The sequence below is a fragment of the Rhinoraja longicauda genome, chromosome 12 (genome assembly GCF_053455715.1).
Source record: "Rhinoraja longicauda isolate Sanriku21f chromosome 12, sRhiLon1.1, whole genome shotgun sequence".
Lineage (NCBI taxonomy): Eukaryota > Metazoa > Chordata > Chondrichthyes > Rajiformes > Arhynchobatidae > Rhinoraja > Rhinoraja longicauda.
The window spans coordinates 24007426-24035175 of record NC_135964.1 but is presented as its reverse complement, the minus strand read 5'-3'; the positions used below and the strand labels follow the sequence as shown (position 1 = coordinate 24035175).

At 48.4% G+C, this 27750-nt stretch overlaps 1 protein-coding gene across 6 annotated transcripts in view; it reads right to left on the bottom strand.

Annotated features, from left to right (window-relative positions):
* usp9 (ubiquitin specific peptidase 9) overlaps positions 1-27750 on the bottom strand; it is a 185580-nt gene that overhangs the window by 143535 nt on the left and 14295 nt on the right. For 2 of the 6 annotated variants that reach the window (XM_078409185.1, XM_078409187.1), the window contains exon 1: positions 22534-23195. The exons of 2 other annotated variants lie outside the window; for them this stretch is intronic. The gene's annotated coding sequence lies outside the window, so the exon portion shown is untranslated. Of the gene's footprint in view, positions 1-22533; positions 23196-27750 lie in introns of those variants that run through there. 2 more of the 6 variants (XM_078409182.1, XM_078409186.1) reach the window with 1 other exon arrangement.

Below are 27750 nucleotides of genomic sequence, written 5' to 3'. Positions count from 1 at the left end.
GATATGCCCCGATCTCTATCAATGGGGTCAGTGTGGAGAGAGTGTCCAGCTTCAAGTTTCTGGGCACTCACATTTCGGAGGACCTAACATGGTCCAATAACACTGCTGCGCTGGTCAAGAAGGCACAACAAAGACTGTTCTACTTAAGAACACTGAAAAAGTCTGGTCTACCCCAACAGCTGCTGAAGACCTTCTACCGCTGCACCATAGAGAGCATCCTAACGCATGGAATCCCTGTGTGGTACCTCAGCTGCACGGAGGCAGAAAGGAAAGCTCTACAGCGGGTAGTCCATAGAGCTCAGAGGGCCATCGGAACACAGCTACCAGACTTGGAGGGCATCTACAACACACGATGCCTCAGAAAAGCCACCAGCATCCACAAAGACTCTTCACACCCCTGCAACAGTCTGTTCGAACTCCTTCCATCGGGCAGACGATTCAAGGCCTTCTATGCCCGCACCTCCAGACTCAGGAACAGCTTCATCCCCAGGGCCATAGCTGCTATGAACCGGTCCTGCTGAGCCGGATGGCCACAACGCATAGATCAACTTGCACTTTACCCTGTCCAAAACTGTTACAACTGTTCGTTTCGTTGGGTTGCTGCTGTCTAAATTACCTAAATTAGTGCATCGTATGGGAGGCGCATTCCCAATCTCGTTGTACCCCTGGGTACAATGACAATAAAGATATATTGTATTGTATTGTATTGTATTGTATTGTCTCTTGCCCAGAGTAAGGGAAGAGGACCAGAGGACATAGGTTTACAGTAAATGGGAAAAGATTTAATAGGAATCCGAGGGGTAACTTTTTCCACACAAAGGGTGGTGGGTGAATGGAACGAGTGGCCAGAGGAGGTAATCGAGGCGGGGTCCATCATAACATTTAAGATACAATTAGGAAGGTGCATGGATAGGACAGGTTTGGAGGAATTTGGGCCAAACGCAGGCAGGTGGGGTTAGTGTAGCTGGGACATGTTGGCCGCCCGGTGTGGGCAAGTTGGGCCGATAGAGTTGGGCTCTATAAACATTCTATCCAACGAGATCATCTCCAGCAAAACCTCTTCTTTCTCATATAACACTAGAGTCGGAGATCAACAATTTCAATTGGACTCCCGTTCTTCCAACAACATACTTGCCAAAGGTAACAAATGAAGACAAAGTCTTACCTTTCTGGTGTACAAAACAACTTCCCATCCCATGCTTTAGTTTGTAAAGTGTAGGAAGAAACAGCAGATGCTGGTTTAAACCAAAGATAGACACAAAATGCTGGAGTAACTCACTGGGACAGGCAGCATCTCTGGAGAGAAGGAATGGGTGGCGTTTTGGGTTGAGATCCTTCATCAGACTAATTTGGCAAGCTACTTACCTATCATGCATTCTGGGTTAACCATAACTTGCTAAAAATTGACAGACCCAAAGCCACAGATTTTCACAGCAACTACAAAATCTCTTGACTTGCCTCTTTGCCATTCCCTCTTCTATTAAGGTCATGTTGATACAGCAATATTTGTGCTTTATTTGATCTGACATCAAGCATTACTTGATCATAACATAACTTAGATCAAACTCTAAATATGTTTCACAAAATGATTGCTGGAAATGAGAAAAGGTTTATAAATTTCTGAAGTCAGCTCGGACTTCGAATTGATAATCTTTCTTCACAACAGAAGGACAATAGAGATACTAGTTTGAAGATGCAAACAAATTTAGGGTTGGAAGGAAAATAAAAAAATACAAGGTCTGCCATAGGGTAGAAGGCAGCTGAGTAAATTAGCCAAAATGCTGATGGTGCAAGGTAAAAGTCAAAGCAATAGAAAAGTTAAGAGGTGTAAATTAAATTTGTTGATTAATCTGAAATAGAATGCTGTTTGTCAAAAGGAGTAGGCCATCGGGTTCTTCAAGTCTGTCCCACCGTTTAGTTTAATTTATTGTCACGGGTACCGAGGTACAGCAAAAAGCCTTTGTTGCACGCTATCCAGTCAAAGATAATACATAATTACAATCAGCCGTTCATAGTGTATAGATAACGGATAAAGGGTACTACATTTAGTGCAAGATAAAGTCCGATAAAACCCGATTACAGATAGTTCAAAAGGTTCTACTGAGGTGGGTGGAAGGTCAGGACCACACCCCAGCAGGTGAAAGGACGGTTCATTTGCCTGATAACAGCTGGGAAGAAACTGTTCCTGAATAGGGAGGTATGTGATTTCAAAATTCTGTACCTCTTGGCTGATGGAAGGGAGTGACCGGGGTGAGACTGGTCCTTGATTATGCTGGTGGCCTTGCCAAGCCAACATGAAGTGTAGATGGAGTCAATAGGAGGGAGGTTGTTTTGCGTGATAGTCTGGGTTGCGTCCACAACTGTGCAATTTCTTGAAGTATTGGATGAAGCTGTTCCCAAACCATGCTGTGATGCATCCTGATAAAAAGCTTTATACAATGCATCTGTAGAAGTTGATGAGCTTGTAGGGGTCATACCGAACTTCCTCAGCCTTCTAAGGAAGTAGAAGTGTTAGTGTACTTTCTTGGCCATAGCTTTGATGGGGCTGGTCCAGGACAAATTACTGGTGATATTTATTCCTTAGAACTTGAAGCTTTCGACAATTTCTACTTCGGCGCCACCGGGGCTGTGCGTACTGCTTCACTTCCTGAGGATGCATCACAGCTTGGTTTGGGAACAGCTCCATCCAACGAATTGTGGACACAGACAAGACCATCACACAAACCAACCTCCCTTCTATTGAGAAGGAAGGAACTGCAGATGCTGGTTTTCACCAAAGATAGACACAAAGCTGGAGTAACTCAGCGGGACAGGCAGCATCTCTGGCTAGAAGGAATGGGTGACGTTTCAGGTTGAAAAGTCTGAAGAAAGGTCTCGACCCAAAATGTCACCCATTCTAGCCAGAGATGCTGCCTATCCCGGTGAGTTACGCCAGCATTTTGTATCTATCGCCCTTCTATAGACTCAATTTAAACCTCACGCTGTCTCTGCAAGGTCAGCGGCATAATCAAGGATGAGTCGCACCCTGACCACTCCCTCTTTTCCCTTCTCCCATCAGGCAAGAGGTATAGGAGTGTGAAAACACACACCACCAGATTTAAGAACAGTTTCTTCGCAGCTATTATCAGGCAACTGAATCATCCTAACACAACCAGAGAGCAGTGCGGAATTACCATCTACCTCTTTGGTGACCCTCGGACTATCCCTGATTGGACTTTGCTGGCTTTACCTTGCACTAAACGTTATTCCCTTATCATACTGTAAATGGCTCGATTGTAATCATGTATTGTCTTTCTGCTGACTGGTTAGCACACAACAAAAGCTTTTCACTGCACCTCGGTACACATGACAATAAAATAAAATAAACTAAAGGATCATGGCTAATCTCATTCACCTCAACTTCAATTCCTCTCCTGTCACATTTTTCCATACACTGTTCTTCAATCTCTCAAATATATTTGCAACTCCACTTTAAATACTTCTAATGATCCAGTTTCCATCACCTGCTGGGGCAGAGAATTCCTGAGATTCATCATCCTCTGCGAAAAGGACATTTCTATATAACTAAGTTAAAAATAACCCACCCCTTAATCTTACAGTTGTGTCCCAATGTTCAAGATTCCCAATTGTGAAAACATCCCAACATCTACTCTGTCCAGCCCCTTTTGGATCTTATGTTTGAATAAGGTCACCCTTCATTCTTCTAAACTCCAAGCAGTACAGGCCAAAACTATATAAAGTGGAAGAGCAGATGGAGGAGGTGATGGAGGAAAACTAGAGGGAGAGATCGTGACTAGAATGGAATTAGAGGTGGGAGTAGAACAAAAATGGGGCGCCCAGGATAGGGAAGGTTGGAATAAGAGCAGATGGAGGTGGAAAAAGTGAAAAGGAACTGGGTGACAAGATAGAGAATGTGGAAAGAGAGGTGCACACAGACAAGGCAGGGAAACTGGGTGGATGAGTGGCAGGATTTACTCGAAATTGGAGGTCCACATTCATGCCATTATGGTTTAACCAAGCAGAATATGAGGTGTTGTTGTTCCAGTCTGCACATGATCTCACTCTGGCAATGGAGGTGACCAAGAACAGGCAGGTTGGTAGCAGAATGGAAGGCGAATTAAAATGGCTAGCAGCAGGAAGCTCCTGCAGACCTGATGGACAGTGAATAAAAGTGCACTGAGGCAGTTGCTTCAGTCGCACCGATGTGGTGAAGGCAATTTCATTGTTCCGTTTCAAGACATATGACAATGAAACACTTTTGACTCCTTTGAGGCTAAATGGAGTGCACCAAATGCAAGAGATGAGGTCGAGGAAGGTGCATGTAAACATATCTCACCTGGAAGGTTCCTGAACGCAAGTGAAGGAGGTGTGCAGGGAAAGGTGTTACATCTCCTGCGCATACAGGGGAACATGTTTGTGGGGAGTAGATGGGAGGCATGAGGGAACCAAGAAGTCGCAGAGAAAGTTGTCCCTGCCTAAAGCAGAAAGGATGGGGTCAGGAAGATGTGACCGGTGGAAGAATCGCATTGAGGCAAGCAAATGTCATAGAATGATGTGTTGGATGCACGGCAAGGATGGCAGGTGAACACTATTCTTGGTGTCTCGGGGAAGGGGAAGCCACAAGAGCAGACCTGTGGGAAATGGAGAAAACATGGGTGACAGCTTTATCCACAACTGTGGGAGGTATGGAAGAGGAAATTGTGTTCTTTGAAGGAAAACATCTCAGATGTACCACATTGGAAAGCACCATCTTATGAGCAGAGGTGGAGGCAGAAAAACTGCAAGGAGGGATCGTGCAAAAGGACACAAAGTGCTGAAGTAACTGTCAGGTAGCAGCATCCTTGGAGAACATGGATAGGCAATGTTTTGGGTCAAGACCAGTCAGAAGAAGTCTCGAACCGAAACATTGCCTATCCATGTTCTCCCGAGGGGCTGCCTGACCTGCTTAGTTGTTCCAGCACTTTTTTCCTTATATATTAACCAGTCCCTGCAGTTATTTGTTTTTGCAAGGGATAGTAAGATGCAGGGTGGGAGGAGGTGTATTCAGAATAGCTATGCGAGTCAGTGGATTTGTAGTAGATATCTATGTATAGTCTGTATAGGAAAGAACTGCAGATGCTGGTTTAAAATCGAAGCTAGACCCAAAATGCTGGAGTAACTCAGCGGGATAGGCAGCATCTCTGGAGAGAAGGAATGGGTTACATTTCGGCTCAAGACCCTTCTTCAGACTGAAGAGGGTTTCGACCCGAAATGTCACCCATTCCTTCTTTCCAGAGATGCTGCCTGTCCCACTGAGTTACTCCAGCAGTTTGTGTTTACCTTCTATGTATAGTCTGTCGCCTGAAATGGAAACAGATCACAAAGGGCCTCAATCAGCATCTCATATTCTGCTTGAGTTGCACACAACCCCAAGAATAAAGATTACCCCCACCCCAGTTTTTATGCATCAATTCTCCCCCAGCATTCTCCCACACAGCATTCAAACATGTCAAGCTCCACCTTAAATATTTAAGTTGACTTCTCCAAATCAGCTCTCCAATGCACTCAATTACAAAGAGTTATGAACTTCAGAGAAGACATTCTTTCTTAGTTCTGTTTTAATGGGGTGTCCTCTTATTCTGAAACTATATCCCTAAATTCCAAATATCCCCACTTGGGGAAGCATCGAACATCTAGAAACATAGAAAATAGGTGCAGGAGTAGGCCATTCGGCCCTTCGAGCCAGCTGATCATCCAAAATTAGTACCCCGTTCCTGCTTTCTCCCCTTATCCCTCGATTCCATTAGCCCTAAGAGCTATATCTAACTCTCTCTTGAAAACACCCAGTGAATTAGCCTCCACTGCCTTCTGTGGCAGACAATTCCACAGATTCACAACTCTCTGGGTGAAAAGGTTTTCCTCATCTCAGTCCTAAATGGCCTATCCCTTATTCTTAAACTGTGTCCCCTGGTTCTGGACTCCCCCAACATCAGGAACATTTTTCCTGCATCTAGCCTATCCAATCCCTTAATTTTATATGTTTCTATGTGTTCCCCTCTCATCCTTCTAAATTCCGGTGAATATAAGACCAGTCAATCCATTCTTTCATCACATGTCAGTCCCACCATCCCGGGAATTAACCTGGTGTACCTATGCCGCACTCCCTCAATACCAAGAATGTCCTTCCACAAATTTGGAGACCGAATCTGCACACAATACTCCAGGTGCGGTCTCACCAGGGCCCTGTACAACTGCAGTAGGACCTGCTTGCTCCTATACTCAAATCCTCTCGCTATGAAGGCCAGCATGCCATTTGCTTTCTTTACTGCCTGCTGTACCTGCATGTTTACTTTCAGTGACTGATGTACAAGGACACCCAGGTCTTGTTGCATCTCCCCTTTTCCTAATCTGACACCATTCAAATAATAATCTGCCTTCCTGTTCTTGCCACCAAAACGGATAACCTCATTTATCCACATTATACTGCATCTCCCATGCATCTGCCCACTCCCCAACCTATCCAAGCCTCATAGCATCCTCCTTGCAGCTCACACTGCCACCCAGCTTTGTGTCAACCGCAAACTTGGAAATGTGACATTTAATTCCTTCGTCTAAATCGTTAATATATATTGTAAATAACTGGGATCCCAGCACCCACTACCTGCCATTCTGAAAAGGACCCGTTAATTCCTGTCTGCCAACCATTTCCCTATCCATGTCAATACCCTACCACCAATACCATGTGCTCTAATTTTGCACACTAATCTCTTGTGTGGGACCTTGTCAAAGGGTTTTTGAAAGTCCAGATACACCACATCTACCTGAAAAACACCTCCAAATCTTATGTTAAGATCATTGCCGATTCTACCCAATTCCATTATAGGTCCAACCTAATCAACCTTGCATCATACATCAAAAACTCATTCATCCTTGGAATCCATCTGGTGAACTTCATTTGCACTCCCTGCAATGCAAGTATGTCCTTCCATAAACAGAGCAAAATGATATGCATACTCCAAGTGCATTACCCTCTCTGCAAATAGTCCAGTGTATTACTCCATGCATACCCCATGAAATTGCATCAGAATTTAGCCACTTTCGGACTCCGTACAGCTTGCAATGAAGATTAACATTTCATTAGCTTTCTAATTACTTGCCTTGCTGTTTCATTCACTGAGACCCACAGATCCCTTGCATTGCAACCACCCTTGTACTCCACTTAAAAAAAGGCATCTTACTCCAATTACATATAACACTGGTGAGACTACATCTGCAATACTATGTACGTCTGAGATTTAATCTCTACTGTTGTTCACCCTTTTACAATCCTTTTATTTTTTTCCTATTCCCTTTGCTCTAATTTTTTTTGTAGCTCCAGTGAGAGGTAATTTGCATAAAGTGGTCTTCCTTTGTTCACAGACGTTTAACTTGCCAGTGATCCAACAATTCCACTTTTTAATTGTCTATAACTTAATTTCCTGTCCCTACTTCAATTTCTGCAAAATGCTTCCCTCTCTCATGTGCTTCCATACATACTTAGGACACCAAAGGTGGTTTTTCCAACCAATCTGTCCAATGCAGACTGCCCATCAGTGCCATCCTCTCATGCTTATACCTTTCTATCAATGCCCATGGATTCCCCTTTGATTCTTTTGCCACTTATCTATGTTAAGGGAGGTTACTTACATTAGTCAACTAAAGCGCTAGCATATATTTTGGAAACATGTAATTTTTTTCTACCCAATTTACAATTTGAGAATTATTTTTTTGACTGATCATTCTTTGGTTTAGTAATCTTTTTGAAACAACAGGAGGCAAAGAGAAAACCACTTAAGCAGCTAATATTCTGGGACTATCTCCTATTCAGTTCGCATAGCATTTCAACATCTTTAGTTGGTATAAATGTTTATAGTTTACTCTTTCAACAATGTTCCTGTAAATTACTGTATTGGGGTTTTTGTTCACGTCCATCTCCTCTTCAATATATCGATGAATTTTATAGCCAAAGCACTTAACTGTTCATTCGATTTCTTTTTCCGAAGATAGATTGAGAACATAGGCAAATAGTCAGTCAAATGGGGTAGGTGTTCTGATCCCATCTGTTGCAAATTATCAAGATATCAAAGGTCAATTCATACAATGAGGAATTTGGAGTTGCATCTTGTTACAACAGTGGCTAACGTGACCAAGGCATGTCCAGAATGAAAAACCTAAACAGCAATTATTTGCTTTGCCTTAAACACTTCTTTACAAGCATAACTGCAAAGAAATTATTACTGCAGGAGGATGTGAGCTATAAGGAGAGACTGGATAGACGTGTCTCCCCCTCCCCCCCAATCCAACACCACACCACCGGAGTTCAGGAGGCTAAGAGACAACCTTACAAAGATGTAGAAAATAATTACTGGCATGGATAAGATGAATAGCCACAGCCTTCTCGCCAAGGCAGGGGAGTCTAAAACTAGATGTAGGTATAAACTGAGAGGGGAAAGATATAAAAGGGACTCGAAGGCAACATTTCCGTGGAATAGTCTAAAAGCAAATACAATATAAACAGTTAAAATACATTTGGACAGTACATGGATAGGAAAGGTTAGGATGCAGGCAAGTGGGAATAGCTCAGCTTGGAAGCTGATGGTTGGTTAGCATGGACGAGTTGGCCCTAAAGGCCTGTTTCCATGTTGAATGGTTCTATGACTCCATGACTTAATAGAATCTGCAGTCGGATAAAATTTAAATAAAACCAATCTACAAATTTCTCAACATAATGTAACCCCATAATTGTTGGTATTGAACTAGTTTTCTTTTCATCATTTAGAACATGACCTAAACCCTTGACTGTAACAAGAGAATATTTTATGCAAGAATAAATTCATGAACCTTTATCATGAATAAAGGATCCATAAACCTGTCTTCGCCGATGGAGAGAGTCAACAGCTTCAAGTTCCTGATCATGTATATCTCTGTAGATCTGCCCTGGGCCCAGCACATTGATACAATCACAAAGAAAGCTCATCAAAGCCCCTACTTCCTGGCGGGTTTGAGGAACAATCTAAATTGAGGCAAAGGCTGCAACGGGCTTTTATGCCCAACTGCAGCTGGGACTTAGAAAGATGCGCCAAAACCTGTTGATTCTTGCATACTAGTGTACAGTGATAACTAACTGAACCTTTTGCAAAAAAGAGTTTCACTGGAAAAAGAGTTTCACTGGAATAATAAAGAACCATAGAAGATTAAAGAGATTGGTCATGTCCGCAAATGCTCTAATGAAGTATACAAAAGAGACCATATTGACTCTTTGTATCACAGTCTGGTTCGGCAACTCAAAACACTCCGGAATGAGCAAAGCTGCAGGAAATGATAGACATTACCCATCACAGAGACTTGCCTCCCCACTACCAAAGGGATCTACAGGAGAAGCTGCCTCAAATACACAGCTAAAACAATCAACACCACCCTGGCCATGCTCCCATCTTGCTACTACCATTGGGAAGGTGGTACAGCCGCCTGAGAACTGTGATCTCCAGATTCAAGAATAGCTTCCTTCCAACAACCATCAGGCTCTTGAACACTGTACACTACTAACCACAATCCTACCTCAGCAACTATAATCAATTAAGGACTTTGTTTTGGTTGATTTATTTACTTGGATTTTGCATTCTGATGGTCTGGTTACTTAGTATTGCTGATTATTAATTTATTGTATTGATTATTGTACATTTGTGTTAATTTGCAAATGGGCTTGTAAAGTTGCTGCGAATAAGAATTTCATTGTGTAGAAAGGAACTGGAGATGCTGGTATATACCAAATAATGTGATGTGTTGCATTTTGGGAAGTCTAACATGACCAGAACCTACACAGTGAATGGTAGGGCTCTGGGGAGTGTTGGAGAGCAGAGGTATCTAGAAGTGCAGGTGCATGGTTCCTTGAAGGTCGAGTCGCAAGTCGATAAGGTAATCAAAAAGACTTTTGGTACATTGGCCATTAGCAAGAGTATAGAGTATAGAAGTTGGGAGGTCATGCTGCAGTTGTACAAGGCGTTGTTGAGAGCACAAATAGATTATTATGTGCAATTCTGGACACCATTTTATAGGAAAGATGTTGTCAAGCTGGAACGGGTACAGAGAAGATTTACAAGGATATTGATGGACTAGAGGGTCTGAGCTATGGGGAGAGGTTGAGAAGGCTGGGACTCTATTCCCTGGAGCACAGGAGGACGAGGGGTGATCTTATAGAGGTGCATATAATCATGAAAGGAGTAGATCGTGTAGATTCAGAGTCTCTTGCCCAGAGTAGGTAAATCGAGGACCAGAGGACAATGGTTTGTGAAGGGGAAAAGATTAAAGTGGAATCTGACTTTTTCACACAAAGGGTGGTGGGTGTATGCAACAAGCTGCCAGATGAGATAGTTGAGGCTGGGACTATCCCAAGATTTAAGAAACAGTTAGATAGGTACATGGATAGGTTAGGTTTGGAGGGATATGGACCAAACGCAGGCAGGAGAGACTAGTGTAGCTGGGACATGTTGGCCTATGTGGGCAAGTGGGCTGAAGGGCCTGTTTCCACACTGTATAATTCTATGACACCCATTCACATTAGTTCTGTTATCCCACTTTCGCACCCAGTTCCTATACACTAGAGGCAATTTACAGAGGCCAATTCAGCAACAAACCTGCATGTCTTTGAGATGTGGGAGGAAACAAGATCACCCAAAGGAAACCCACAGTCACAGAGAGATCATGCAAACAGATAGCAACGGTCAGGATCCAACCCGGGTCTCTGGCAACTGTGAGGCAGCAACTCTGCTATTTGTGCCACCCATTCCAATAGAAACTCTGCAATGGGGTAGTTAATCAACAATCTCAGGAAAGACCTTCCAGGGAAAAAGAATTAGAGTCTGAGTAGGTTTCCAGTTTGAGATGGATGCAGATTAGTCAGAAATTGAAACCTTGATCTTAAATAAAGCAATTAAATAGGTGTGAGAGGTGAAACGGCAAAAGCAGATTGGAAACATATGTTTTATATATTCTAGGAGACAAATTGTGGCCAAAAGCAATATATCATCCTCAACAAAATGTACATTCTATTGAGGAATGAAAATTGACAAGACAACTTGATGTCCACGAAGAGATTAAGACTTGAAGTAAAGAGACCAAAATAGCATAACCAGAGGATTGGGAGAATTGCAAAAAGCAGCAATGATGAACCAAAATAAAACTGAAACAAAAGATATGCAGAAGCAAGGAACTGCAGATGTTGGTTAATACACAAATGGACATAACGTGCTTGAGTAACTCAGCAGGTTAGGCAGCATCTTTGGAGAACACAGACAGGTGATGTTTAGGGTTAAGACGCTTCTTCAGACTGATTGTAGGGGAAGGAGAAGAAAACTGGAAGGGAGAGGCAGGACAAAGCATTGCAGGCAAGGTTTTTTTTTGATAGGAGGAGGTTGGAACGAAGGCCAGAGATGAAAGCAGGTGTGGTACAGGACTGACGAATTAATAAATTGTGAAACTAGATGAAAGAAGGGGAGAAATAGGTGAGAAATGAGGTGGGTAACACGTGAAGGGGGGGGGGGGGGGGGGATATGCTGAGGTTAAATTGCCAAACAATGTGAAAAGATCTGAGAAGCTTCAGCAGCTACATGGTACAGATTGAGCAAATAAAAATACGGATCCCTTGGAGACTGAAATTCTGAGACATTAAAAAAATCAGTAGGGCATTAAATATTTTCCATATCTTCTTTGAAGAAGACAGTCTGGACAGTCAAGAGTGTTTTATTATCATATATACCAAAACGGAAGAATTATATTTTTACTTGCAGGGGCACAACAGGTTTGTCTACACACAAAAAAAGACAACTAATGCGCAAAGAATGAGGGAGACACAAGGGTCCAATGATAAAGAACATTAAGTGATGAATATTCCTGAAGATAAAGTACTCAAAATTAAGGTGACTCCACCCCAGACCCAAAATCAACACCCCATTCCTGTTTTCTCCCCATATCCATTGATTCCGTTAGCCCTGAGAGCTATATCTAATACTGTCTTGAAAACATCCAGTGAATTGGCCACCCTGCCTTCTGAGGGAGATTCACAACTTTCTGGGTGAAAAGGGTTTTCATCTCAGTTCTAAATGGCGTACCCCTTATTCTTAATCTGTGGCCCCTTGTTCTGGACTTCCCCCCAACACAGGGAAAATGTTTCCAAAATCTAGCCTGTCCAATCCCTTAAGTTTACATGTTTCTATAAAATCCCCTATCATCCTTCTAAATTCCAGTTAATAATAGCCCAGTCGATCCATTCTTTCATCATGTCAGTCCCGCCATCCCGGGAATTAACCTGGTGAACCTACGCTGCACTCCCTCAATAGCAAGAATGTCCTTCCTTAAATTAGGAGACCAAAACTGCACACAATACTCCAGGTGTGGTCTCACCAGGGCCCTGTACAACTGCAGTAGAACCTCCTTTCTCCTTTACTCAAATCCTCTCGCTATGAAGGCCAACATGCCATTTGCTTTCTTCACTACCTGCTGTGCCTTCATGCTTATTTTCAGTGAATGATGTATAAGGTCACCCAGGTCTCGTTGCAATTCGAGGGGGGGAAGAGGGAGGGGGGGGAAGTGGGAGGGGGGAAGTAGGGAGGGGGGAAAGTAGGGAGGGGGGGAAATAGGGAGGGGGGAAGAGGGAGGGGGGAAGAGGGAGGGGGGAAGAGGGAGGGGGAAGAGGGAGGGGGGGAAGAGGGAGGGGGGGAAGAGGGAGGGGGGGAAGAGGGAGGGGGGGAAGAGGGAGGGGGAAGAGGGAGGGGGGAAGAGGGAGGGGGAAGAGGGAGGGGGGAAGAGGGAGGGGGAAGAGGGAGGGGGGGAAGAGGGAGGGGGAAGAGGGAGGGGGAAGAGGGAGGGGGAAGAGGAGAGGGGGAAGAGGGGGGGAAGAGGGAGGGGGGAAAGAGGGAGGGGGAAAGAGGGAGGGGGAAAGAGGAGGGGGAAAGAGGGAGGGGAAAGAGGGAGGGGGAATGAGGAGGGGGAAAGAGGGAGGGGAAAGAGGGAGGGGGAAAGAGGGAGGGGGAAAGAGGAGGGGGAAAGAGGGAGGGGGAAAGAGGGAGGGGGAAAGAGGGAGGGGGAAAGAGGGAGGGGGGGGAAGGAGGGAGGGGGGAAGAGGGAGGGGGAAGAGGGAGGGGGGAAGAGGGAGGGGGGAAGAGGGAGGGGGGAAGAGGGAGGGGGGAAGAGGGAGGGGGGAAGAGGGGAAGAGGGAGGGGGGAAGAGGGGAAGAGGGAGGGGGGGGAAGAGGGAGGGGGGGAAGAGGCCCTGTACAACTGCAGTAGAACCTCCTTTCTCCTTTACTCAAATCCTCTCGCTATGAAGGCCAACATGCCATTTGCTTTCTTCACTACCTGCTGTGCCTTCATGCTTATTTTCAGTGAATGATGCATAAGGTCACCCAGGTCTCGTTGCAATTCGAGGGGGGAAGAGGGAGGGGGGGAAGTGGGGGAAGTAGGGAGGGGGGAAGTAGGGAGGGGGGGAAGAGGGAGGGGGGAAGAGGGAGGGGGGGAAGAGGGAGGGGGGGAAGAGGGAGGGGGGGAAGAGGGAGGGGGGGAAGAGGGAGGGGGGGAAGAGGAGGGGGGGAAGAGGGAGGGGGGAAAGAGGGAGGGGGGGAAGAGGGAGGGGGGGAAGAGGGAGGGGGGGAAGAGGGAGGGGGGGAAGAGGGAGGGGGGGAAGAGGGAGGGGGGGAAGAGGGAGGGGGGGAAGAGGGAGGGGGGGAAGAGGGAGGGGGGGAAGAGGGAGGGGGGGAGAGGGAGGGGGGAAGAGGGAGGGGGGAAGAGGGAGGGGGGAGAGAGGGAGGGGGGGAGAGGAGGGGGGGAAGAGGGAGGGGGGGAAGAGGAGGGGGGAAGAGGGAGGGGGAAGAGGAGGGGGGAAGAGGAGGGGGGAAGAGGGGGGGGAAGAGGGAGGGGGGAAGAGGGAGGGGGGAAGAGGGAGGGGGGAAGAGGGAGGAGGGGGCAAGAGGGAGGGGGGAAGAGGGAGGGGGGAAGAGGGAGGGGGGAAGAGGGAGGGGAAGAGGGAGGGGGGAAGAGGGAGGGGGAAGAGGTGAGGGGGGAGAGGGAGGGGGAAGAGGGAGGGGGGAAGAGGGAGGGGAGAAGAGGGAGGGGGAAGAGGGAGGGGGAAGAGGGAAGAGGCGGGGGGAGAGGGAGGGGAAGGAGGGAGGTGGGAAGTGGGAAGGTGGGAAGAGGGAGGTGGGAAGAGGGAGGTGGGAAGAGGGAGGTGGGAGAGGGAGGTGGGAAGAGGAGGTGGGAAGAGGGAGGTGGGAAGAGGGAGGTGGGACGAGGGAGGTGGAAGAGGAGGTGGGAAGGGGAGGTGGGAAGGGGGAGGTGGGAAGGGGGAGGTGGGAAGGGGGAGGTGGAAGGGGGAGGTGGGGAAGGGGGAGGTGGGAAGGGGGAGGTGGGAAGGGGGAGGTGGAAGGGGGAGGTGGGAAGGGGGAGGTGGGAAGGGGGAGGTGGGAAGGGGGAGGTGAGAAGAGGGAGGTGGGAAGAGGGAGGTGGGAAGAGGGAGGTGGGAAGAGGGAGGTGGGAAGAGGGAGGTGGGAAGAAGGGGAGGTGCGAAGAGGGAGGTGCGAAGAGGGAGGTGCGAAGAGGGAGGTGCGAAGAGGGAGGTGCGAAGAGGGTGGTGCGATAGAGGGTGGTGCGAAGAGGGTGGTGCGAAGAGGGTGGTGGGAAGAGGGTGGTGGGAAGAGGGTGGTGGGAAGAGGGTGGTGGGAAGAGGGTGGTGGGAAGAGGGTGGTGGGAAGAGGGTGGTGGGAAGAGGGTGGTGGGAAGAGGGTGGTGGGAAGAGGGTGGTGGGAAGAGGGGGGTGGGAAGAGGGTGGTGGGAAGAGGGTGTGTGGGAAGAGGGTGGTGGGAAGAGGGTGGTGGGAAGAGGGGTGGTGGGAAGAGGGTGGTGGGAAGAGGGTGGTGGGAAGAGGGTGGTGGGAAGAGGGTGGTGGGAAGAGGGTGGTGGGAAGCAAGACCGGGGAGGGGGGGCAAGACCGGGGATGGGGAGGGGGGGGGGGGGAATGACCGGGGGAGGGTAGGGGGGGGAAGACCTGGGAGGGGGGCAAGACGGGGGAGGGGGTCAAGACCGGGGGAGGGGGTCAAGACGGGGGAGGGGAGGGGGGTGGCAAGACCGGGGGAGGGGAGGGGAGGGGGGGCAAGACCGGGGAGGGGAGGGGGGCAAGACCGGGGGATGGGGAGGGGGGCAAGACCGGGGGGAGGGGGTAGTGGTGGGGGCAAAGACAGGGAGGGGAGGGCAAGACCAGGGGATGGGAGGGGGCAAGCACGGGGAAGGGGGGGAGACCGAGGGGAAGGGGAGGGGGGAAGACGGGGGAGGGGAGAAGACGGGGGAGGTGAAAGCCCGGGGGATGGGAGGGGGGCAAGCCGGGGGAGGGGAGGGGGCAAGACTGGGGGGGGGAGGGGAGGGGGGGGGGCAAGGACCGGGGGATGGGAGGGCGGGCAAGACCGAGGGAGAGGCAAGACGGGGATGGGGACAAGACCGGGGGAAGGGAGTGCAAGACCGGGGGGGGGGGAAGGCGGGGGGGGGAGAAGAGCAGGGGGGGGGGGAAGAGCAGGGAAGAGGAGCCCAAGACCGGGGGAGGGGAGGGGGGGCAAGACCGGGGGGGGAGAGAGCGGGGAGGGGAGCAAGACATGGGGGAGGGGAGGAGGGGCAAGACCGGAAGAGGTGGGGGGGGGGGGGGTTGGGGGGGAGACCGGGGAGGGGAGGGGGAGAAACCAGGGGAGGGGAGGGGGGGCAAGACCGGGGAGGGGGGCAAAGAGAGGTGCAAGACAGGGATGGGGAGGGGGGGAATGGACCAGGGGAGGGAAGGGGGGGGGGGAAAGACCTGGGATGGGGAGGGGGGCAAGACCGGGGGAGGGGAGGGGGTGGCAAGACCGGGGAGGGGGGGAAGACCGAGGGAGGGGAGGGAGGGCAAGATCGAAGGAGGGGAGGGGCAAGACCGGGGGGAGGGGAGGGGGGGCCAAGACTAGGGAGGGGGGCAAGACCGGGGGGATGGGGAGGAGGGCAAGACCGGGGGGGAGGGGAGTGGTGGGGTAAGACCTGGGGAGGGGAGTGGAGGGGGCAAGACCAGGGAGGGGAGGGCAAGACTGGGGGATGGGAGGGGGGCAAGCACGGGGAAGGGGGCAAGCCCGGTGGAGGGGGGGAAGACCGAGGGGGGGGGGGGAGAGAGACCGGGGAAGGGGAGGGGGGAGAAGACCGGGGAAGGGGAGGGGGAAGACCGGGGATGGGGAGGGGAGAAGACCGGGGGAGGAGGGGGGAAGCCCGGGGGATGGGAGGGGGGCAAGCCCGGGGGATGGGAGGGGGGCAAGCCGGGGGATGGGATGCGGGGGATGGGATGGGGGCAAGCCGGGGGATGGGATGGGGGCAAGCCCGGGGGATGGGAGGGGGGCAAGACTGGGGGAGGGGTGGCAAGACCGGGGGAGGGGGGCAAGACCGGGGGAGGGGAGGGGGGCAAGACCGGGGGAGGGGGGGCAAGACCGGGGATGGGGGGCAAGACCGGGGATGGGGGTGGGGGGACAAGTCCGGGGGGGGGTGGGCAAGACATGTGGAGGGTGGACAAGACTGGGGGATGGGGGGGGGGGAACAAGACCGGGGGAGGGGAGGGGGGACAAGACCGGTGGAGGGGGGACAAGACCGGGGGAGGGGGGACAAGACCGGGGAGGGGGGACAAGACCGGGGAGGGGGGTGCAAGACTGGGGGCGGGGCGGGGGGCAAGACCGGGGGAGGGGGGACAAGACCGGGGGAGGGGGGACAAGACCGGGGAGGGGGGTGCAAGACTGGGGGCGGGGCGGGGGGCAAGACCGGGGGAGGAGAGAGGGGAGAGAGGGCAAGACCGGTGGAGGGGAGAGGGAGCAAGACCGGTGGAGGGGGGGTGGCCCATAGTGGGGGGGAGAGACCGGGGGGGGGAGAGAGAGGGAAGACCTGAGGTGGGGGGAGGGAAGACCAGAGAGGGGTGGGGGGGGGGGGAAAGACCAGGGGGGGGGGGCGAGAAGACCAGAGAGGGGGGGGGAAGAAGACCAGAGGGGGGGGGAGACGTCCAAAGGGGGGGGGGTCCAAAGAGGGGGGAGGGTGTCCAAAGAGGGGTGGAGACCAGAGGGGGGGGGGGGAAGACCAGAGAGAAGGGGAGGAGACCCGAAGGGGGTGGGGGGGGGGAGATCAGAGAGATGGGGGGGAGGAAGACCAGATGGGGGGGAGGAAGACCAGATGGGGGGGAGGAAGACCAGATGGGGGGGAGGAAGACCAGATGGGGGGGGGCAGACCTGATGGGGGGGTGGGTGAAGACTAGGGGGGGTGGGAGAACAGAGAAGGGGGGGGGGTAAGACCAGGGAGAGGGGTGAGACCAGAGAGGGGGGGTGAGACCAGAGTGGGTGGGGTGGGGGTGAGACCAGAGTTAGGGGGAGGGGTGAGATCAGAGGGGGGGGGGTGAGATCAGAGGTGTGCGAGGAGACCAGAGGGGGGGGGGGGGGAGGAGATCAGAGGTGTGCGAGGAGACCAGAGGGGGGGGAGGAGACCAGAGGGGGGGGAGACCAGAGGAGGGGGGGGAAGACCAGAGGAGGGGGGGGAAGACCAGAGAGGGGGGGGAAGACCAGAGAGGGGGGGAAGACCAGAGAGGTGGGGAAGACCAGAGAGGGGGGGAGACTAGAGAGGGGGGAAGACCAGAGAGGGGGGGGAAGACCAGAGAGGGGGGGAAGACCAGAGAGTGGGGGGAAGACCAGAGAGTGGGGGGAAGACCAGAGGGGGGGGGGGAGACCAGAGAGGGGGGGGGGGGAGACCAGAGAGGGGGGAGAGACCAGAGGGGGGGGAAAACCAGAGGGGGGGGGGAGAGACCAGAGGGGGGGGGAGAGACCAGGGGGGGGGGGTAGACCAGGGGGGGGGGGGAGAGACCAGGGGGGGGGGGGGGAGAGACCAGGGGGGGGGGGAGAGACCAGGGGGGGGGGGAGAGACCAGGGGGGGGGGGGTAGAGACCAGGGGGGGGGGGGAGAGACCAGGGGGGGGGGGGAGAGACCAGGGGGGGGGGGGGGGAGAGACCAGGGGGGGGGGGGGGAGAGACCAGGGGGGGGGGAAGAGACCAGGGGGGGGGAGAGACCAGGGGGGGGGAGAGACCAGGGGGGAGGAGAGACCAGAGGGGGGGGAGACCAGAGGGGGGGGGGAACAGAGAGGGGGGGGGAACAGAGGGGGGGAAGACCAGAGAGGGGGGGAGGGGGGAGACCAGAGAGGGGGGGGCGGGACCAGGGAGGGGGGGAGGGGAGAGACCGGGGGGACGGACCAGAGGGGGGGGGGGGGGGGTGACCAGAGGGGGGGTGGAGACCAGAGGGGGGGGGGGGGAAGAGACCAGAGGGGGGGGGGAAGAGACCAGAGGGGGGGGGGAAGAGACCAGAGGGGGGGGGGGGAAGACCAGAGGGGGGGGGGAAGAGACCAGAGGGGGGGGGGGAAGAGACCAGAGGGGGGGGGGAGACCAGAGGGGGGGAGAGACCAGAGGGGGGGAGAGACCAGAGGGGGGGGGAAGAGACCAGAGGGGGGGGGAAGAGACCAGAGGGGGGGGGAAGAGACCAGAGGGGGGGGGAAGAGACCAGAGGGGGGGGGAAGAGACCAGAGGGGGGGGGGAGAGACCAGAGGGGGGGGGGAAGAGACCAGAGGGGGGGGGGGAAGAGACCAGAGGGGGGGGGGAAGAGACCAGAGGGGGGGGGAAGAGACCAGAGGGGGGGGGGGGAAGAGACCAGAGGGGGGGGGAAGAGACCAGAGGGGGGGGTAGAGACCAGAGGGGGGGGTAGAGACCAGAGGGGGGGGGGGGGGGGGAAGACCAGAGGGGGGGGGGAAGACCAGAGGGGGGGGGGGGAGACCAGAGGGGGGGGGAGACCAGAGAGGGGGGGGGGGAGACCAGAGAGGGGGGGGGGGGGGAGACCGGAGAGGGGGGGGGGAGACCGGAGGGGGGGGGGGGAGACCGGAGAGGAGAGGGGGAGACCGGAGAGGGGGGGGGAGACCGGAGAGGTGGGGAGGACCCGAGAGGTGGGGAGGACCCGAGAGGTGGGGAGGACCCGAGAGGTGGGGAGGACCCGAGAGGTGGGGAGGACCCGAGAGGTGGGGAGGACCGGAGAGGTGGGGAGGACCCGAGAGGTGGGGAGGACCCGAGAGGTGGGGAGGACCCGAGAGGTGGGGAAGACCAGAGAGGTGGGGAAGACCAGAGAGGTGGGGAAGACCAGAGAGGTGGGGAAGACCAGAGAGGTGGGGAAGACCAGAGAGGTGGGGAAGACCAGAGAGGTGGGGAAGACCAGAGAGGTGGGGAAGACCAGAGAGGTGGGGAAGACCAGAGAGGTGGGGAAGACCAGAGAGGTGGGGAAGACCAGAGAGGTGGGGAAGACCAGAGAGGTGGGGAAGACCAGAGAGGTGGGGAAGACCAGAGAGGTGGGGAAGACCAGAGAGGGGAAAGACCAGAGAGGGGAAAGACCAGAGAGGGGAAAGACATAGAGGGGCGGATAAAGATAAATCACCTAACATTTTACAGTATTTTTCAAATTAGATTACATGGAACATGGAACAAGCAGCCAAGCCACAATGCCAGATCCCCAATTTACTTAACATTTGCATGCATTGGACATTCAACATTGCTCTTCTCCCCAGGCATTTCAGCTTATCCTTCCCTTCCTATTAAGATTCTGTTGCCTGGACCAACTCTTGAATGAGACTGCTAATTTAAAACATTCCAATTTTGCAACCTTCCGTTCGACATCTTTATTTTGACAAACCAATCATTCTTTTGCACAAAAATAAAACATTTATGGGGGTGGGGGGGGGCTGGAATTTCACGTTGATCACTTCTTAGATATATATTCTAATTCACTGCAACATCTTCTCCAATAAATTTCATGCATTAGATTGTGAACAATAATTTTTTTGTTGTGATCCACTTTCAGACCAGTTTTGACGTATTATCTTGGCTGCAAGTGACAAATATATATTTTGCTGATGCTATGAAAGAATTGCAGTTTGCTTCCACAAACAACTTAAAACTTGTATCATTTTCTAATCCTTATCCTAACATAGAAGCTCCCTCAGTTTCAGTACATCCATTTCAAAAGATAACCGCAACACTATGTATTCAAATATGACATTTTGATTAGTTGCAGTACGATTCAATAAATGGTATGCCAATAAAAATTCAAAAACAAATCAAGAGAATAAGAAATCCCTTGAGCATACTGTTCCCATGACATAGTTGTGAAGACACCATCTGGGTGAAGTACCATCATAAAACCCACAGGTTCCACATTCAGATTAGTTCCAACAAACTTCTGCTCAGATGGAAATTGTTTTCAGGTCGAGATTAAATTAGATGAAGTAGGAGAAAGGAATTAGGTTTAAACAGTGACAAAAAAGAATCAGCCAATAGTTTTGTTCCTGAATATTTTCTCGTGTCCCATACTACAGAGTGTGTATGATCTCGACTGCAATGCAATGATCTCGACTGCTATGCTATCAGTAGTCAAATCATTGTCAACATTCATTGTCAAGGTTTTTGCATCAAAGATCATTATTTGGGCAATATACCCGAGGCCTGCTGCTGTCCATGGAACAATATCCAGTAAATCAGCACCTTCAGAAAAGAATGGGGAAACGGTGAAAGATAAATCGTGTGTGCACGTGTAATTTAGGCACATTGTCAATGGCTATCCACACATCAAGATTCCACCCTATATAAAATGGTAACCCAGATTGTCAGCTTGGTGAAAATCTGCTCATAACTGTTGCATGTTTGAAACCAGTCATTATTTTTTTTAGAAATCACCTTCCTGTACAAGGAATGGATTTGTCAAGTTTTCGTATCTCAGACACAGCGGCCGTATAATTACAGAAAATTCACTGTGAACTTATTAGAACTCATCAGTTTACACTACAAATGATTCCAGGGTTACACCAGTAATTTGTTTTAAATTATGATACGAGCAAAATTACATTAGCTACAATTTTTTTTTCTAATTTCACATATGCTGCCTGAATGTTCAATGATTCCAGCATTTTCTGTTTTATCCCACTGATAATGCCATTCACTGGTCACAAATTACACAGCTGGCCAAGTAGTTCAATTTCTGGAAATCAAAAAAACTGTTTTTACACACTGTTTTCTGAATGACAAACCCTGCAATTGTTTAAATCCTTCATCGCAACCATTTTTGTCAGTAATACAAAATTACTAAGTTGTAGTAATTGCTAAGTATGTAGATTCAAAATCTGAAATGGATGCTTTACTTTTTAGACTAAAACCCAAAAAGCAACAGTTGTTTCTTAATTTGCAGTGTAGGCAATTTATCTAATAGTTTGGATATTTTAAACTTCTGCTGAAATCAACTTCATTCATGCCGTTATACCACCGTGCAGACCTAGTTGGAGACCTTCTGAAATATTCTATCAAACATATTATAGCTGACACTAATTTATTATAGGAAATTCTGGTTTTTGTTTTACAAGTACCAGTGATATAATGTAACTTTCATACTAGAAAAGTATCGACCACTTTTATAAATAATAACACAGATCTCGGTGACTTGCCTAAGGTTATTGCAAATTGCCGAGAACGATAATAATCCCATATCACACAATCTTACTGCTTCAGTAAGAGAATGCCTTTTCACGGTTACAGGTACAATTATTTTACCCAACTCAACCAATAAATATACAAAGTTGCCGACAGAATAAGAACTTTGTCTGGAGGTTATTGATGTTTCAGTACAAGTCAGATTTGTAAGCCACATCTCGTTTCTGGAAAAATGAACATTTCGCAGCTCAATCTCCACGTCAATCTTTAAATTTCAAACTCTGTGCATGACTCCACATTTATGTCTAACGACACTTGCCACAATCATAGGCGTGGAACACCGGTTTACATTAGGAATGCTACTTCAAATTATATATTTGAATCATACAAAGGTGTATTGAGAAAAGGGAGCTTTAAGACGCGAAATAAATTAGGCCTAACATTTCAGGCAGTCAGGGCCTACGTTTTCCATCAGAAAAATCACTCCACCTCAGAAATGGTGTTTAACAGTCCAAGAAAGGAAATGGTAAATATTCCATTCCAAGTCAGTCTACAGATATGATCACTTGTTTTTTTAACACAGTGGGGAAAAGGTCGACACCTTGTATTAAGCCCAATGACACATCAAACCAACACAGACTTTCTGCACAAAATCGGGCGCTTTCCCCCTCAGAGCCGGATAAGGGAGTCTGTCAGCCATTTTCCTCCTCACGCAGGCAGCAGCCGGCTTCACCCTCGCCGTCAAATAAACCCCATCAGACATGTAAACAGCTCCATCACTATCCAACCTTTTTTCTCTCGACTTTCCAGAAGCTCATCGCAGTCCCTCTTTCATGGGGAAGGGGCAAAAAGAGGAAATGTGGGGGGGGGGGGGGGGGAGGGTGCACGAAACGCGGACAATTCATAAAATAAAATCTCAACCGAGCCCCTCCAAGAAATTGAATAAAACATAATTTATAATGACACGAGAGTCCCATGCCTTACCAGGAATTAGGTCTCCTTTGCCAGGACTGCGAGCCTGGTTGCGTAGAGAGGGCGAGATTGAACAGGGGAGGGGTGGATATAAGGCTTTATATTATTTTTCTCAGTCTGTCTTGTCTCTCCCTCCCTGTTGCTGCAGTTTCTTCTTCGTCTTGTTTCTCTCGCCACCACCCCTCTTTCTCCCACCTATTTTTTTCTCTCTTTTCCCCTCCTACTCTACCGTTACCCTTCTGCCTGAGTCAAAACCAAACCCCCTATCTCTCACGCCAAGACCGAGCCACACAACAATATGGCGGCGGTGCGCGTTATTAAAAAAAACTGCACAAACAGAGCAGACGCAATGGCCTGCGACGACAGCGAGACGCACGGGGAGGAAGAAAACTGTGGAGAGCGGCTGGCGAGGGGGGGGGGGATTTTAAAAAAAAAAGGAGGCAGGAAGGAATTCAAACTTCCCACAGCCGATTTCAATATGGGGGAAACATGTCTCCCCAGTCCCGCCCCCGTTTGCCTCTTACTTTTTTATTTTCAAAAACAAATTCAACCTCTGACGAAAATACTCCTTTAATGCTACATAACCTCTAGTTGTTTGATTTTTTAAAAATTATTTCCTTCCTTTCTTTCTTTCACTCTCTCTCACTCCGTTTTCTCTTGGTAATATATTATTTTTGTTTTGCCCACATCTCATACCGCAGCCTCAAGTCTTCCCCAATCATTCAACCCCCTCGGCCGGGCATCGGCTCCTGGCCCGGATGATGATGTCAGTGAGCCGGTCGGGCGGGAGGAAGGCGCTCACATGCGCCATCTCACGACCGATGGACGGATTGCCGCTGAAGCTCCTCCCAAAACCACTGGAAGGGTAGCAGAGCAAAGTTGCAGAAAGGGTACTGAAGATGCAAAAATCTACATCGAGAGTGTTTAATTGATATTCTTGAACATGGTGGTCGCAGTTTTAATCTATAATATTAATATATAATAAATGAAATATATTTTTTAAATCCATAAATCTGACGAGTTTACTTCCAGGGCATTATGATGCAATGTTCTCCCCTCGTAACATCAACCACTGCATTTCAATAAAGAATATACGAGGTCATATTTCAACTTTCAAATATTTTGGGATACCAATGCTTGCAATAGAGAAAAAAAATGGTCCCTCAATTTAACTTCATGGCTTCTAAAATCCACACTGAAATTCACCTTCATGAAATTCACACTGCTCCATGCATACAAATGAGATTCAATATGATGACGATTTCCAGGATAGTTTCTTTCCAAGTATATTTATTCTAGATTTTATTTTAAACTGTTTCAGTCATGGTTCAGCCTCTACAGTTCAGTGTTGAACAGCTTGTAGTACAAAGAACCTCAGCTTTTATGTAGTACAGACTCAAAAATGGAAATCTAGTAATGAGATTGTGGAACCACTTGAGCATCAGATATGGCTCTCTGATGACCACTTTTAAATTAGAAGTTTATGAGTTCAAATTCTATTTCCAAGGCTTGAGAACCAAGCAACAATGAGATTCTAGATGCGCATTGTTTTGGTGGATGGAAACAATTCAAATACACTGTTTCAAACTATCCATTCTTGGCCATAATGTTTCCCTCATTCATTTTCAATTAAAGACTAACCACTCATCTGCACAATACTGTGTGTATGGGTTGATTGTACTCATGCATGGTATGATTTGACTAGGTAACAGGCAGACAAAGCTTTTCACTGTATCTTGGAACATGTGACAATAATAAATCAATACCAACACCACTGATGTACAAAAATGGCAGCTACAGTTCCAACTTTAGTAACTCAGTTCCCACTCTGTGTTCCTTTTCCATTCCTACCTGTCCAGTTCTGTTCCTTTTCCCATTGTTCATCTTTTTCATTGCCGCCACCCTCTCCCCCACCTATCTGGACTGATCACCATATCCCACCTGGTTTCATCTTCCCATCACCCTCACATCTATTCACGTGGGTTCTCCCTCCTTTGGCTACCTTTCCTATCTCCTTCCCCATCTAGTTCTATCTGTCCATCACCCCTCTCTTGTCTGGTTCCACTTATCACCTTCCAACTTCTGTCTTTATCTTCCCCTCTCCTCACCTGACCAACCTTCATCTACTATTTTTTTGCATCTGTTTCTGCCTATCTTCTGTATCCAAACAAACACGTCCTCCCCCTCCTGACTCCATTTGTTCATTATTCTCCATCTCAACTGGTTCCACCGATCACCTACCAACCTACTTTTCATTTCTCTATTCTGGGTCTCTTCCCTCTACAATCTTAATTCTGATGCAAGGTCTTGACCCAAAATGTAGACCATCCCCTTTCCTTCACAGAAACTGCTTGACCTGCTGAGTTCCTCCAACAATTAGTTTTTTCCCCCTCAAAAATACTTAATGGGTTGTAACAATCAAGGCATTTTAAATCATAAAAATCACTATACATTTTTTTCACAAAAGCACTGGATATTAGGGGAATATGTAATGGAAGTTTTAAAATTATTTAGCATTTTGATTGGGAAAATATTTTATGTGGTACATTATTAATTATGGAATATCAATATAATTTTCTCAATAAGGTAAGGGAAAAATAAAATTGGACAAGTATTTGAAATAGGAGAATATGAAAGGCTGTGGGGAAAATAGAAAGAAAACTGGATAGTATTGGATAATTCCAGCAAAGTGACTGTATCGATATCATGGGCCAAAGAACAACTCCTTTTGTGCTGTTATCAGACTTCTGAAAGGTCCTCTTACGATTTAAGGGTCCCAATCTCCCAACCTACCTCATTGCAGCACTTGGACTTTTCTTTTATCAGCACTTTCTCTATAACTGAATTGCAAAAATGCTGTAACACTGTATTCGACATTCTGATGTTTTCCTCTTTGCACTATCTGTTGTACACATGTACAGTATGACTGGGCTGGGTCGCACGCCAACAGTTTTTCACTGTATAGAGTCGTAGAGTCATACACCACAGAAACAGGTCCTTTGGCCCAACTCTTCCATGGTGACCAAGGTTCCCCATCAAAACTAGTTCCATTTACCTCCATCCAGCCCATATCCCTCTAAACATTTCCTATCCACATACCTGTCCAAGTGTCTTTTAAATGCTGTTCTAGTTCTAGTATCTGCCTCAACTACTTCCTCTGACAGCTCATCCCATATATATAGGTTGCCCCTCGGGTTTGTATTAAATCTTGTCCCTCTCAACTTAAACCTATGTCCTCTGGTTCACAATTCCCCTACGCAAGGTAAAAGACTGTGCATCGACTCTATCTGTTCCCATAATAATAATAATAATAATAATAATAATAATAATGCATTACATTTATATAGCGCTTTTCATATACTCAAAGACGCTGAGTCTTTAATGATCGATAATGATTCGATAATGATCGAATCACCCTCATCCTCCTGCCCTCCAAAGAATAAAGTCCTAGCCTGCCCAACCTCTCCCTTTAGCTCAGGCCCTCAAATTCTGGCAACATCCTTGTAAATCTTCTCTTTACTCTTTCAGCTAATGACATCCTTCCTGTATCAGGGTGACTAAACTGAACACAGTACTCCAAGCATGGCCTCACCGACGTTTTGTACAACTGCATCATAACATCCCAACTTCTATACTCAATGCGCTGACTGATGAAGGCCAAAGTACCAAAAGTCTTCTTGACTACCCTATCTATCTGTGATGCCGAGTGCATCTTGGTACATGTGACAATAATAAACCAATACCAATCTTGCATTCTCTGCTATAAGCATCTATAGTTCAAAATGCAATGGAAAAAAAGATAAATCTGTTTAAACGGATCTTCAAATCTTTTTGGCAATTGCTACCAATAAAATGGCAAATTTATGAAAACCAATAAAATTGTACATTTTTCTTTGATACGTGATGAAATATATAAGGAAGTAAATTATTTTCAATGTTGTTAAGCTTATGCAACAGAACAAAACTGCAACAGCTCTAAACTAAACTAAAAGTATGTAACAGACTTAAACAGGCCTCCGAGATCTGGGGCTTGAACTAGCTTTAGAATTTCAGCTCTACGTTTGTGACCCATGATAATTTAAAGACTGTCTTTTTTAATGACTGGCAAAAATCCTCATGTTAATGCAGAAAATAAAGGCATTCAGTAGTCTCCAAAGAAGAAAGCGAGAACAAACAGTTTGCAAGGTAATAAAAACAGAAAATGCTGTACTCAACAACACAGGAGAAGCCAAGTTAAGCTTTCAGGTTGAAGACCCTTTCAGAATGGAGAAAGATAAAAAGTGTTAGACTTAAGTTGCAAAGAGTGTGGGGCAGGAATGGATAAGACAAAACGAATATCTCTGACTGGGTGAGGCCAGGGTTGCCGGTGATAAACTATTGATAAAACTATTTGGTTAATAAGTTGAGAAGAGAATACAAAGGATGTAAAAGCTGTGAAATCTAGATCTGAAGGAAATAGTTATCAAATCAGGCTGTCTTGGGAAAGAGAGAAAAACCTGATTCATATTCCAAATGGATAACAACAGCAAAACTAGCCATTTCTGATACAAACAGAAAACAAGTTATCTGATGCAAGTTCAATTAGCAACAAACTTATAACCTAACGTATTTTTACATTTTAGGATTTTTTGGCAAAGATCTTTCACAGTAGCAGCTAAAGATTTTTGTCTAACACTAGTCTGTGAATGATCTAAATAAGTCACACTGAAGAAGGGTCCCAACCCACTCCACCGCTTATCCCTGTCCCCCAGGGATGCTGCCTGACCTGCAGCGTTACTCCAACACTTTGTGTCTTTTTTTAAAATATCAGCTTTGCAGTTCCTTGTTTCTACACTTTGTCATACTTTCTGTTCTGATAATTCTAGGTTTGTTTAAAGTTAATCATTTATACAAAGAAGGTTCCATGAACTTGTTCAGTTATTTATTTTAAGCATCGCTTTTCTATTTATAACTCAACCTGTGAGTTCTAATCCAAGCTTTAGGTCCACCATGCAAATTTACCTCAGAATCCAGGGCTTGCCTCTTCTGGACAGTAATAATTAATTATGCCGGTAGAATGAAGCAACAATCAATACAATAAATTATATGTTACTGATACTGGTAATTTTATAGCTGTTTTTACAACTCTGGAATCTGTTATTAGTAACAGGGTTCTTAGGGATTAATAATAAAACTGGGTGGAGTCAACATGGATAAATGAAAGGGAATTTGTGTTTAGCAAATCTGTTT